The following is a 12,273-nucleotide window of genomic DNA, read 5'->3' on the forward strand; positions in this document are numbered from 1 at the left end:
CTGTCTCTTGAGACCTGTATTTGCTTATACCATGTTTGTTTGTGTTTGGGTTCCCCCACTCCCCTTTCCTCCCTCCAGAAGGATGTTGGCTGTGATCTTTAAAGTACTTCACTTACCATATAACTGGAGTCTGTCATACAGAAAATATTCTACAGAGTGTTGAGAGCAATGATTTTTCATGTAATAAAAGATGCTGTGCTTGGATCAAATGTCTTGGTGAAGCACGAGAAGAATGTCACTAGAAAAAGGGGTTTAGGAAGATGCTAGTGGATCTGAAATGAGGTTGGTCACAGGACTAAATAGTTCAGCCGGTTCAGGGATCAACAGCAGTGGTTTGGGGTGATGGAGGTGATTCCAGATCTGTAGTCAGCACTGAACCTGGTCTGGTGCATCCTGCAGGGCTGAGAGCTTTGCCTTGTGCCTGGGGTGGGTGAGCTGTGGCAGCATCCCTGCCCTGAGAGACAGCTGGGGCAGGAGGAAGCCCTGCCACTGCTTGAAAGCAATTAGCACTTATGTTTGTGTGGCTCTGCCTCTGCTGTCAGCCTTGTTTTATGAAATGAATATTGGCATTAAAAAAAATACTCTTGAAGTAAGCAAAGAGGAAGTGCTGGAGGAGTTGGCTTAAAGTTGCTTAGGTTCTGGCAGACGTATTTAGCCCTGTGCTATCTCTCTAACTAGCCCAACCGAAGTATTTCTAGTAAGGCAGGCTGTAAGCCTGAGAGCTGTGCATAGCGCCTGCACCGACTACAGTGGGCAGGGAGGCAGAAATAGCTCATTAGTGAGCTCACTGAAGGCAGATGCTATATTTGTAATTCCTGTAGATGAAGAAAAGTAGCTGAACAGAGGGGGAAATGCTGCAAAATAGAACTGCTTCTGTACGCTGCAGAATCTGCGTCAGTCTGCCTCACTGTTAAGTTAAGCTTTGCCCAGTCCAGGTTTTTAATTATCTGAAGTATGATCCCCCACAATAATTCTCTTTGAAGAGGGTATTTAACATGGAGTTTATATTGTTACTAGTAGAAACCCATGCTGGAAGCTTGCAGAGACACCTTCAAAATCAGTGATTTCTTCTACTTAGGGTAGAAGGGCTTCCCCTCCCCAGGATAACCAGCTGTCAGTGGAGACCCATCCCACCCAGACACTGAAAGCCGTTTGCCTTGGCCATGGGTGTCCCAGGCCGTGAGTGAGGAGGGAGGGTTGTGTGACCCACCCAAGCTTCAGACGTCAGCCTTCCCAATCGATTGCAGGTATTCAGGTGCCCTGACAGCAATCAGAAATTAAAAAAGCCTACTGCAATGTCTCCAAACTTCCCCTGACGTGGTCTTCATGCAAATTGAATGGTGGTGTAATGGACAGTTTCATTCCACTGTGGCCAGTACCTGTATGTGTATTATAATTCTTTGCATTCAATAACCCAAACATGGCTCAGGAGCTATTCTTGGCAACACTCCTAAGCCACAGCAGAGAGATGGTGTAACGGTCCCCTCCATCAAAACCAGGGCTGGTGGCTTAGGAGGGGGAAAGGGTGATGCTAATGAGTGAGTAACAAGCAGATCACTCATCTAGACTGGGAAAAAATGAGAGTTAGGACGTGACAGCAGTCTAATTCAGATGCAGGGATTAAATAATTCCCAGTTCAAATAAATTTGATTTCCAAAGGAGAAGTGTTAATGCCTAAGACATGCTAGAAATAAAGTTCCTCATTTCCCAAAGTTAGTTATGGCTCTATCCTTAACTGGGAAGTGCTCACCTGGCACAGGTAAGGGTGGTGCTGGCGTGGCAGAATTAAGGCAGTGGGATGGCAGGTTGGGAGGGGTAAAGGGCAGCCCACCCGTGGGGGGACCAAGGGCTGGAGCTGAGAACCTCCAGGGGAACTGTGTCCTGCAGTACACCTGGAGTGATGCTCGCGTCCCTGTACTATGCCGATTCCATGGCTACTGCTATAAGGTGAAATTGGCAATTAAACCGCAGTCCCGTGGCTCTCACCTGCCTGACCTGATACATCTGTAACCACGGGCTTGGCAGTCTTAGTTAAAACAGAGCTCGGGGTGGGGGTGGGGGGGGGGGGGGGGTGTTGCTTTTCTTTCATGTCACTTAATTAAACTCTTGCTGTGGTCTGTTTGTGACAAAGGTATATCATGCATGTCAGCAGGCCTAGTGCTGTGTTAAAGTAAAGACTCTTGCAAATGTAAGTTAATGTCTGTGGCCTTGTTCTCTATTATTCACCTTGTGTAACATAAATATTTATTGTATATTTATATAATTTTATGTTTTTTGGGAAAAACTGAAATTGGCATTAAAATTTAAAAGCAACCGCGTCATATTGTAAATATAATTAAGCTATATTTAAGTGTACTGATTAACATAATATATGTTTAACTATAGAGTTTTTTATGTTTTTAAATATATTTTCAAAATATATATATATAAAACTTGGGGGTTTTTGGGGGACCATGTGACTCTTTTCTCTAATTGTAAAACAAACTTGAGTTTTACTATAAAGATGTGTGTTCTTTGTTTTAAAACAATTTTTAATTTATTTTAGCAATAAAATCTCCCTCGGAGGGCAGGCAGCCCCCTGTTTCATAGCCGGACAGTTAGCATTGGGAAGGGAGGGGCAGCAAGAACTGGCTTTCTCTAAAATTTGGGGATACTTGCAGAGTAATGTATTTCCATTTAATTCTATCACACTGAGTCCTCGTGAGACTGAAACCCCATGAATGACATATATAGAGAGGTATGATTTTATTCAGCTGTACAATAACGAGCGTAATGGAAGTGAGGGGGAGGGGTTACTAACCTCAGTAACTTAAGGGATAAATGAGACATAACTCCATAGCCATAGTCCAGTCATATACCTGGTTTTCTAAATGGTGTCATGTATATTTATATCCCCTGCACTGAACTTATTTATGACCCCACAGAGGACTAGGAGTGGAATTCCTTGGATTTAACATATTGTAAAGCATTTCTGAAAGAATACTACAACTGCCAATCCTTTGTACATTTAATTATGCTACAGCCCTAGGACAATCAATAAATCTTCATGATGAATAGAAAACTTTCATATAACTTAAGAGGAAAAGAAAAAGCACAAACCCAAACTCCTAAAAAATTCTATTGCTGTGCATTTCCCAAGAGCCCAACGCCAGCAAAGTCTCTGCAAGAACCGAGGCAGCGGTACCTCTGCAGATTATCATTTATATTAGACACACATGCGTGCACGCCGCTTGCTTTATTGTTGTCTTAAAATCAGCTAAGGGAAGCAGTAACAGATACTAAAATCTTTGGTGTGTGGGAGAACAGGGGCACGTTACTAGAGCACCATGTGCCTGCTCCCGGCGGTGGGAGCCGGCTCCGAGGATCCTGCCTCCTCCCCTAGGCAGGGCAGAGACAGGTGGGATTGCTTTGGCTTGTTAAACACATGGCATAGGTACCTAGGGGGTGAAATGGGCACCCTCAAAATACATATTTGAACTACAGAGGAAGATACGGGAGCTAACGGTCCATCCCTACGCTCTACGAAATGCTAGCTCTGTAGGGGAAAAGATATTTCCATAGCTTTTACCACTTGGAGCAGAAATAAAGGCTAATAGCTACACTTCTGAATTACTCGGCCAAGAAAACAATGGCAAGCAGTAAAAGAAGATTTTTGAAGAGAGTATCGAGGCTGCATTGCAGTGCCCTGAGAGGGGGAGGATATCTATTTCAATTTGTCCCAGGTGGATTCAATACACTTCCACAGGCTACTTCTAATTAAGATCTCACTGAGAAGACACCTCCTGGCAAGGCAATTAAAATGAAAAAGGAATGGATGCGCTTCATTGGAGTAAATATAAAGAGCACCAAGGCCCCACCTTGGTGAAGCCATTTTAAAGTTAGGAAGGTTCTGTAGTGGGGTGTTTTGGAAGAGGAGTAGGTTTTTCTGAACTTTTTTTTTTTTTGTGGCATTTTTTTATTATTTTTTAACTACTTGCTACCCTTTTGGGTAGTCAAAGACTGTGGTGTTGGTATCAATCAGTGGAGTTGAACTGGCAGCTTTTTGGGGATGTCTGTGGGAGAAGGAAGCCTGGAGACAGCATAAGTGGGTCTAGCTTTTCCAAATGAGATTTGGATTCACCTGTGGAATTTGAGATGCTTCTGCAAATCAAGTTTTTCAAATCCCACCCTATTAGATGGTGGCAGAAGGCACTCTAAGGTAAGCTGCCCTTTGCTACACCAACCCCCGTTGAGGGAAGTGGCACGTGACTGCTGATTTTTGCTTTGCTGTGCGAGGGTGAGTCTCTAAAACCTACCTGCAACCTGTGGGGTTCTCTTGGGGGTCTATACTGAAGCCACAAATGTGTATATGTATTTACCTAGAAGCAAAACAGCTGCTGGTACTGCTGGTGTGTCCCTTGGTCAGGCTGGTGCTGCATTGCTGACTCAGGTATGGGGTGGCAGCCACCGCACCTGTAGCCACAAGTCCCTGCTCCGTAGGAATAACGTGTGGAGGGAACTGAGGGGTGGCAATCCCTGGTAATTCCCTAGTGCTCAGGATCACCACGCAGGCAGCCAGGGCTTCCCTGCTGCCGGGAGCCCTCAGCCGCCTTGGCTGGCAGCAGACACTGCTGATCTCGTCAGAGCAGCCCTTGCCAGTTTGCTCACGCAGGGATTTTAGAAGATGAGGAGGAGGATTTGGCACAGAGCTGCAAAGCTTGTCGTCTAAATCCCTCTTTTCTGCTTCTACCAGCTGGGCGAAGCACCCATGTAGCAGTGGAAAGAGGCAGGGAGCTGCCTCGAAAGCCCTGAGGTGGCCAGGGGATGCTGCAGTGGGCTGTCCTGCCCGCCACCCCCGGGCTGGTGGCACCTGGCAATGGGACAAGGCTGTGACTGGTCCTGAAGGCCCTGCCGATAGGGCCAGGTAGACAGCTAGAACAAAACGGACTTGGAGTGGGGAAAACAAGCAAAAAAAAACTTTCTTCTCCAAACTTTTTTGCATATACTGATACCAGCGAGCAGAAACTTGAGTTCCCGGCACAGGCGCTGCTCTTATACGTTAGCTCAAGGTGAAATAATGCTCTTCCTTATCCTCTTCTGAATCTGTATAAACTCCCTTCATATCGCATTAAAGAATGCCAAAGCAGAAACTCCAAAAGCATTTGGTTTATTTAATAAAAGTAATATCTCAGGTGATGTGCAAAGGGATGGAATATATCCTGCTAGCAGTGTTGAGGTTTGTGCTTTCAGAAACAGCATCTCCTGCATCTGCACTCTGAAAATGTTTCCTCTTGCTAAAATAATCCTTTCCTTATACCGTCCCCTCCTTCTCTTTATTAAAAAAAGACCCTGAGCAAACAATCTGGTCCAGCTTAAGTCTATAAAGTGCTGGAATTTCCAAGTTAAAGGCACAGTTCATGTACATAAACCACGCTATCTCCTCCTACTGTGTTATGTTGGTTGTAATAGCCTTTAAAACTACTCAGACTCTAAATAAGAGCGTAGGTACTTACTGCACTAAATAGTCCTTCAAATGGCCTCTACGCTAAGGATTTAAAATTGTCCTAATAAGGTTTCCAATTAAAATTTTTCTGACCTTTAACTAAAGACCACTCTGTTGGGAGTCTCATTTTTGCTCTAACCCCAGCACAGTCCTTCATAGAAGTCTCACTATATTTGGATTCCAGTCTTGGGAATCTGTTATTTAAAGACAATATAAAGTGCAGGCAGTCATGTTTGTGTTACAAAAATAGTTACCGTTGCCAACTTCGTCATTTACATCCATGAAACAGCCCAGTGAGGCCCATTCACTGCTGGTTCTACACTCCACTCTTACTCAAGCACGTGTAGTACAGGCACAGGTTGGTCCAGCTGTAAAATTGGGTGGAAGGACGTACGCAAAAGACCTTTGAGGAACATGAAAAGAGCAAATCTAGTGAGGCTTGCCAAAAGCCAAGTGCAGATGATGTGATGCAGTACAGTTGCGTCTGACATGCTGCTGCTGCATGTCATCCTTCTCAGAGCAGGATGGGCACCCCCACCTTTGCCAGTCAGCTCTTTTTGGAGCAGGAATAAGCACAACAAATTAAGGCCTGTTTGTTACAAGAAGTACATTGACTTGAACAAAAAGCCCACAGACAACTCTTTCTTGTCCAAAGTGTGCAATATATTTTTTTCTATTATTTTTATTTTGTACCTCTGGCCTGCTTTATTCTTGGGAGAATCAAAATTTCCATCCTTGGCATCTAGGTATGGCGCAGCCTGCCTGGAAAGCTACAACGCTTGCCTCTGCGACAAGAGAAGTAAATTTATTTTAAAAATAAATAAGTAAACCACTACATCACCTTGTAAATTAATTTCCTTTCTGCCCCATTGGAGCTACTGCTCTGGAGGGTATGGCCAAGTGGATGGGATGTGATGCTGGTGTAGGTGCAGATCTCTCTGCTAACAGAAGGCACTTGCCAGTGCTGGGATGCAGCTGTGAGGTGACTTGTGCTCGCTTCGTCTAATGTCAAACCACTTCCTAGCTGGTTACATCTTTTGGCCACTATTCCTTTGCATTTGATCAACATATTAGTCTTAGAGATGCCATAGCCTGGCTATTTAATTCTGAAGGGTACAGAAGAGAGCCTCACTCAGCTTCAGCTTAACTATTCGTAACAGACACATTATCTTACACTTTCCTTCGTTTACATTTCCCCTCCTTGCTGCTGGCTGTGCTGGTGTGGAGTACTCACCTCCCCATTTCAGGGGGTATAAGTTCAGACATGCTCATCCAGGCTCACTCATAGCTGCTGGTACATGGCTCCGAGCCCTGCAGGGCTCTGCTGAAGAGCTGTCATGGCGAGAGAGGGGCCGTGGGGATGTGGCTTTGGAAACCAAAGGGGACCCTCTGCCTGGGAAGCAGGGCACGGCAGCCTGCAGCTGGCTCACCTTGCTGTGCAATGTTGCAGTAGAGCTGTAGTGGATATAAAATGGGAGTTCTTGGTAGCTCACTGCAAAGGATGGCGTGGTGAGGATGACCCCGCAATTAAATTCTGACAACTGGTAGTCTCTGCTTAGCGCTTCAGGAGGAACGAGCCGCGTCCCTATTTTCAGGAGTCTCATTGCAAATGAGCTGTCTGGTGACATGGAAATTCATCACCTGAAGTGCTAAACAGCAGCTTTGTTTTCCAAGGGGAAACTAGGGCACACGCTCAGAAGAGGCTACTGGAGGCAAAGCATCGGTTTGCGTGTTCCCTTAGAATATACATTACCTTTAGCTTCCCAAAAAGCTGAAAGTCTTCATGTGACTCCATCCGTTGAGGCCTCAACAGTCGGGTATTTCATTCTGATAAACCCAGCGAGCTCAGGGGCCGCAGGACCCTAGTTGCCAGCTGTTAAATTCAGCTTGCGCAGCATGGGACACGGGGGAAAGGCAGATGAGCACGTGGAATCTCATCATAAATCTGCCAGGTAGGCATCTGCGGCCAGCAGTAGCCGTGCTGCTCTCGTCTGTGCTTCCTCTAAATTAAACCAGAGATTCCAGGCATAACTCTGCACGTCCTTACGGCTTTATAATTGTTGCCTGCATGGCAAGTCAGAGAAATAATGAGGATAAAGTAGTGCAAACAATAGCTATACAAGCTAATTAGCCCTGCCTGTCACTGAAAATAATACAGCGGATGGGCTGATGATCTAAAGCCTTGCTTGAACTTTCAAGGCGGGAAGTTAGTATGAGGAGAGCCTGAAATAAAGTGTTCCTGTAGCCTGGGATGATTTTAGGGGTCTGCAAGCCATTACCTACTCAATGGTACCATCATAAATTACCCTTTAGAACCACGGTACTCTGTTACGTGCTTCGCAACACAACAGATATCCACGGTTTCTAAGAACTGGTGCAACATCTCTAATAAAGTATGTGTCAAGTATTACACAGGGCAGTAACTACGGTATAATTTACAGTTTGGTGCCAGACTACCGAAATGGCCACCTACGCAGTGATGTGTTGGAGCATTTCAGAACAAAACTGCAAGCCCGGAAACCTCTGCAAATCTCCCTTCTTGGAGCTTTCATTTTCTCTCCTTTAAATAGGACAATCTCTCTGTAATCGCAGAGCCTAATTCTGCCTCTGAAAAGGACAGTGTCTACTGAATTTAGTGGGAGGATTGAAGAGCAACTCAATAAATCAATAGAGAACAAACCTAGCAGAAGTCATTCTGCACAGTATCAGTTTCAGCTCAGGAGGTGGCTGGGATGAAGGTCGGTGGAGGAGTATTCTGGGGGGCAATTGCTAAGAAATTGCCTCATTTCTACCCCTACCCTGAGCATCGGCTGTTGGCCACCGGTGGGAGGTCAGGTGTGAGGGTGGCTGGACTGGTGGTCTCAGTTGGTGCTAGATTTTTCAGAAATGCATTTTTTGTGCTTCCCGGGTAGCATGAAAAAACCCCCGTGGCAGGGGGCACTGGCAGTAGGACCCAGACCCCCCCCCATGGCATGTGCCTGCGTGGCTTCCAGCCCTGCTGACCACTGACCCACCCCGGTGGAGGAATGAGCAGGACCTGGCCTGAAAACAACCACATGTGTAACTTCTTCCTGCTACTTTGGTCTTCACGCTCCTAAATTTTGTGAGTTGGGCTTCCTGGCAAATTGAAGTCAGGCCAGCGGTCTGTTTCACATTTACATGGGTGTATTTGAGATACAGCTAGCCTAGGGAATGGAGCAGGGATGAGAAACCCGTTTTGTCTCAGTGGTGACACAGATGTGACACATGGCCTCAGGCACACTCAAGCTTCCCAGCTCTGCTTTCCCACTAGGTTTTGGCTTGTTGTTGTTGTTGCTCTGAATGTTGTCGATCAGATTTTTTTAGCAGGTTGCTAGCTGCACAGCCCTGCACCCAGGCGTGGGCAGATGTCCCACAGCTGTGCGGCCCCGGCCAGGATTTCCCACTTTGCTTTGAAGCAAATGAGCTTGTTCCACCCGGCAGTCTAATCCCTCACCAGACAGAGCACAGACCCTCTGTTCTGGTTCAGGGCTGTGGCCACCATCTATTTCTGCTCTTGATGTGCTACAGATCATAGCCAGAGCTTTCGGTCCTTACCCAGGAGGGGGTTTTGCTGTGTCTGTCCCTAAGCATCGTCAGGTCCCAGCAAGGAGGCACTTAAGGGCTCACCTTTAGGGTCCTGCAGTGTTTTGTGATGTGTGTGTGTTAGAGCAGTACAATTATTTCTGAGCTGGTGCCCTGTTTGCTTTGTAGTAGGGGAGGTCGGTGTTCTATCAGCACCTGGGGTGTGAGTGCTGTCAGTAGCCTGTTGGGTGCTGCCTTTGCCCAGCAGCACCCTGACGGAGCGGCAGTGCAGGGCATACACCCGTGCTATGGGCGGGCATGCCACCGCCATGCAGGCAGCACCCTCCATCCCCTCCCAACCCACAGCCCGGGGAGCCCCAAAACTTACTGAAAATGAGCATGTTTGGGGGCTGGAGGAAAGCCAAAGCTCAGCTGCCACAGGAGGAAGAGGATGGGCTACCAGACCTGCTGTAGCAAGCAAGGGCTACCAACCGGGTGGGCGCTGCACTGTGCCAAATCCCACAGGGACCCTTTTCCCCTCGGAGTCCACGCTGCTCAGCAGCCACTGCAGATCCACCTTCAGATGGAGAGGTTTTTAATAGTGACTTTTTAAAATCCTATATCATAAAGCTATCCTGAGCCCAGAAAGTGTTCATGGGAAGCCTCTGTGAGCCATATGGGTGCAGAGCTCCACCAGCATCCCACAGCTGGGTGATGAGGTTCCTCTTGCCTGTGGCAGGCTGGTGTGGGTGTCCTGTGGACCTTGCTGCATCTTGTCCCAGCCTGCCCCAAATGCCATGACCCCCACAGATGCCCATCCCACCACGAATTTCTTCCTGCCTCCAATCCCATCTTCATGCGCCCAAAGGCAACTCCCTCAAAGCGCTGCATCCTCAGCAGCACAGCAAACCCCAGGGCACAGGGTGGGGTGGCTGCTGCACATCTCGCTCTGTCGGCTCACCGCTTTGGGTGCGTTGGTTCCGTTGCTCAGCTGTTGAGACCCAGCACCCAGCCAGCAGCTCTCACATGGTGCTGGGGCTTGCAGGGAGGCAGCCAGGCACGCACCGGGCAGCAGGATCACTGGAAAGAGCGTGCTTGGGCACCTGTGAGCCCAGTGAGTGTGGGAAAGGTTTGGCACCTGATCCAAAATGCTAGGCATTAATTGCGGCTCAAAGGATGGGGACTGAAAAATACTGTCTCTTGGAGGCACTGAGAGGAGCTAGTGTGAAGTTGTATTTCCCATGAAATGCTGCATAACCTGGCAAATCTCTGTCATAGGGAAGCTATAATTGCCCATCCTTCTGAAGTTTCAGGGAAAAAAATCAGTACGACGTTTTGGAGAACTTGTCCTTTCTAGTGGCTAATGAATGTTTTGAAGCCCCTTGTGTCTTGGCTTCCTTAAAAGGAGAGGCTTCTGTGAGTTCGCATTAAGTGCTGTGGTGTCTGCCCTTGTAGATGGAAACGGACTCTGTTGAACATGTATATTAAAAAAAAAAAAAGAAAAAAAAAAAAGAAAAACAAAGCTAAAAACCAACAGAAAAAAGCAACAAACAACCAAAGTAAGAAAACCCAATAAAAGAAAAGACCTTCTGCCAGACTCTGGTTGCTGCAAGTAGTAACTAGGGAGTTGCAACAACTTGTTTTCAAAATACAGTGCTTGAGCCATGGAGATGAAACTGCCTCCTCACCTCGCACGGCAGGCACACTGATCCATCTTTGTGGGCCAGCTTGGTCTACAGGGCAGCAAACCTGGTGTTATTCCTTAATAACTCTGCTCTAGATGTAGTGAGTGTGCCTGGGAGAAGCATTTGGGCCAGTGACACCATTTGGGTTGGGAATATACAAGAGGATTTGACTAAATATTAATGTGATTAGGAAAAGCGTTTCTTTCAACTACTACCACCATACTTCTGACCTGTAGTTTGCCTGCTTTTGAGAGGAGCAATATATGATGCTGAAAACTTTTTTAAGTTTTGAAAAACATATTTATGAAGAATTTAATGTGTCACTGGACACCAAACTCTCTCCTTCCTATAAATATGTACTGCGAAGTATCTGTTAATTGATGTTAAAATATCCACAATATAAATATTTTTTAATATAAATATAAGCCTACATTAAATAACTAAACAAGACCGATGACAGGCTGCGTGAGTCACTAGTGCAGATATATGCTGTATTGATTGCTGATGCAAAGGTCCACTTTGTAGGCTGATTTTACTTATCAGAATACACGCACTGCTCCAAAACTGGAAAAAACTCCTACCCACAGAATATTTAAAGGATGTTCAAAATAAAATCCCCCTCTGCAAGTATAGAGCTCTGTCAAAGACTTCAGACTCCTCAAGTATACTTCAGGCTTGAAAAGATGGAAAATATGGGCTCCAGACTATATAAATATATATAGGGTTTTCTGGGGGGGGGGGGGGAGGTTTTGGGTTTTGTTTTTTTGGGGGGGCGGGCGGGGCTGGCTGGCAAACAAATGTTGTGACATCTCCTGGTGAGGTCCCTGGATCCAGCCTTCCCCTGCACAGAGCTGGCATACACAGCAAAATAGATCTTGCGCTTGGTGTTTGGATGGGTCCAGCTCCACTGGGATCCAGGCATTTCTGTGCTCATTTCCACAGATACACAATTCTAATCTGTAGCTGGCTGTATTGACATCAGCCCCTTGAGATGGGGGCATGTGAGGGTCCCAGCATCCACCTTTCATGAGCCTAGGCAATCGGGGACTGAGAAAAATACCAGAACCTGGTACTAGCTGTCCAAAACCCCCACGGAAATTTAACTAGAGCTATTTTGTGACTGCACCATCATTGGTCTCATCTCCTCAATCCACTTCCCTCCTGTTCTTTCTCTAACTGCTCGTTGGAGCAGAGCCTGGGGCAAGGACAGGCTTGCTCTGTGGCCACCTGGCCCCAGGGATGTGCCATCTTAGGGGAAAGCCACTCTCCCTCCACGGGACACCTCTGGATAGCCTGTCCCCATGAAGTGGCCGTGGGACAGCCTGCAGGACACTTGCAGGATGGTGGTGGCTGTGTAAGTCTGTGCCTCACTGAAGGAGTAAGACCTGTTAAAAGTTTTCCAGGAAGACAAAAAACAGGACAAAGCCATTTCAGGCAGAAGGGACAGGATTTGCCCCAGGAAGGAGCAACCTGGCAAGTAGATGGGAAATCACCTCCCTGGCTGCTTGCAGCCCGGGGGAGAAGAGGCTGAGATGCAGCATGTGGAGGCAACTAGACAGAGCA

The sequence above is a fragment of the Falco rusticolus genome, chromosome 10, assembly GCF_015220075.1.
Source record: "Falco rusticolus isolate bFalRus1 chromosome 10, bFalRus1.pri, whole genome shotgun sequence".
NCBI lineage: Eukaryota > Metazoa > Chordata > Aves > Falconiformes > Falconidae > Falco > Falco rusticolus.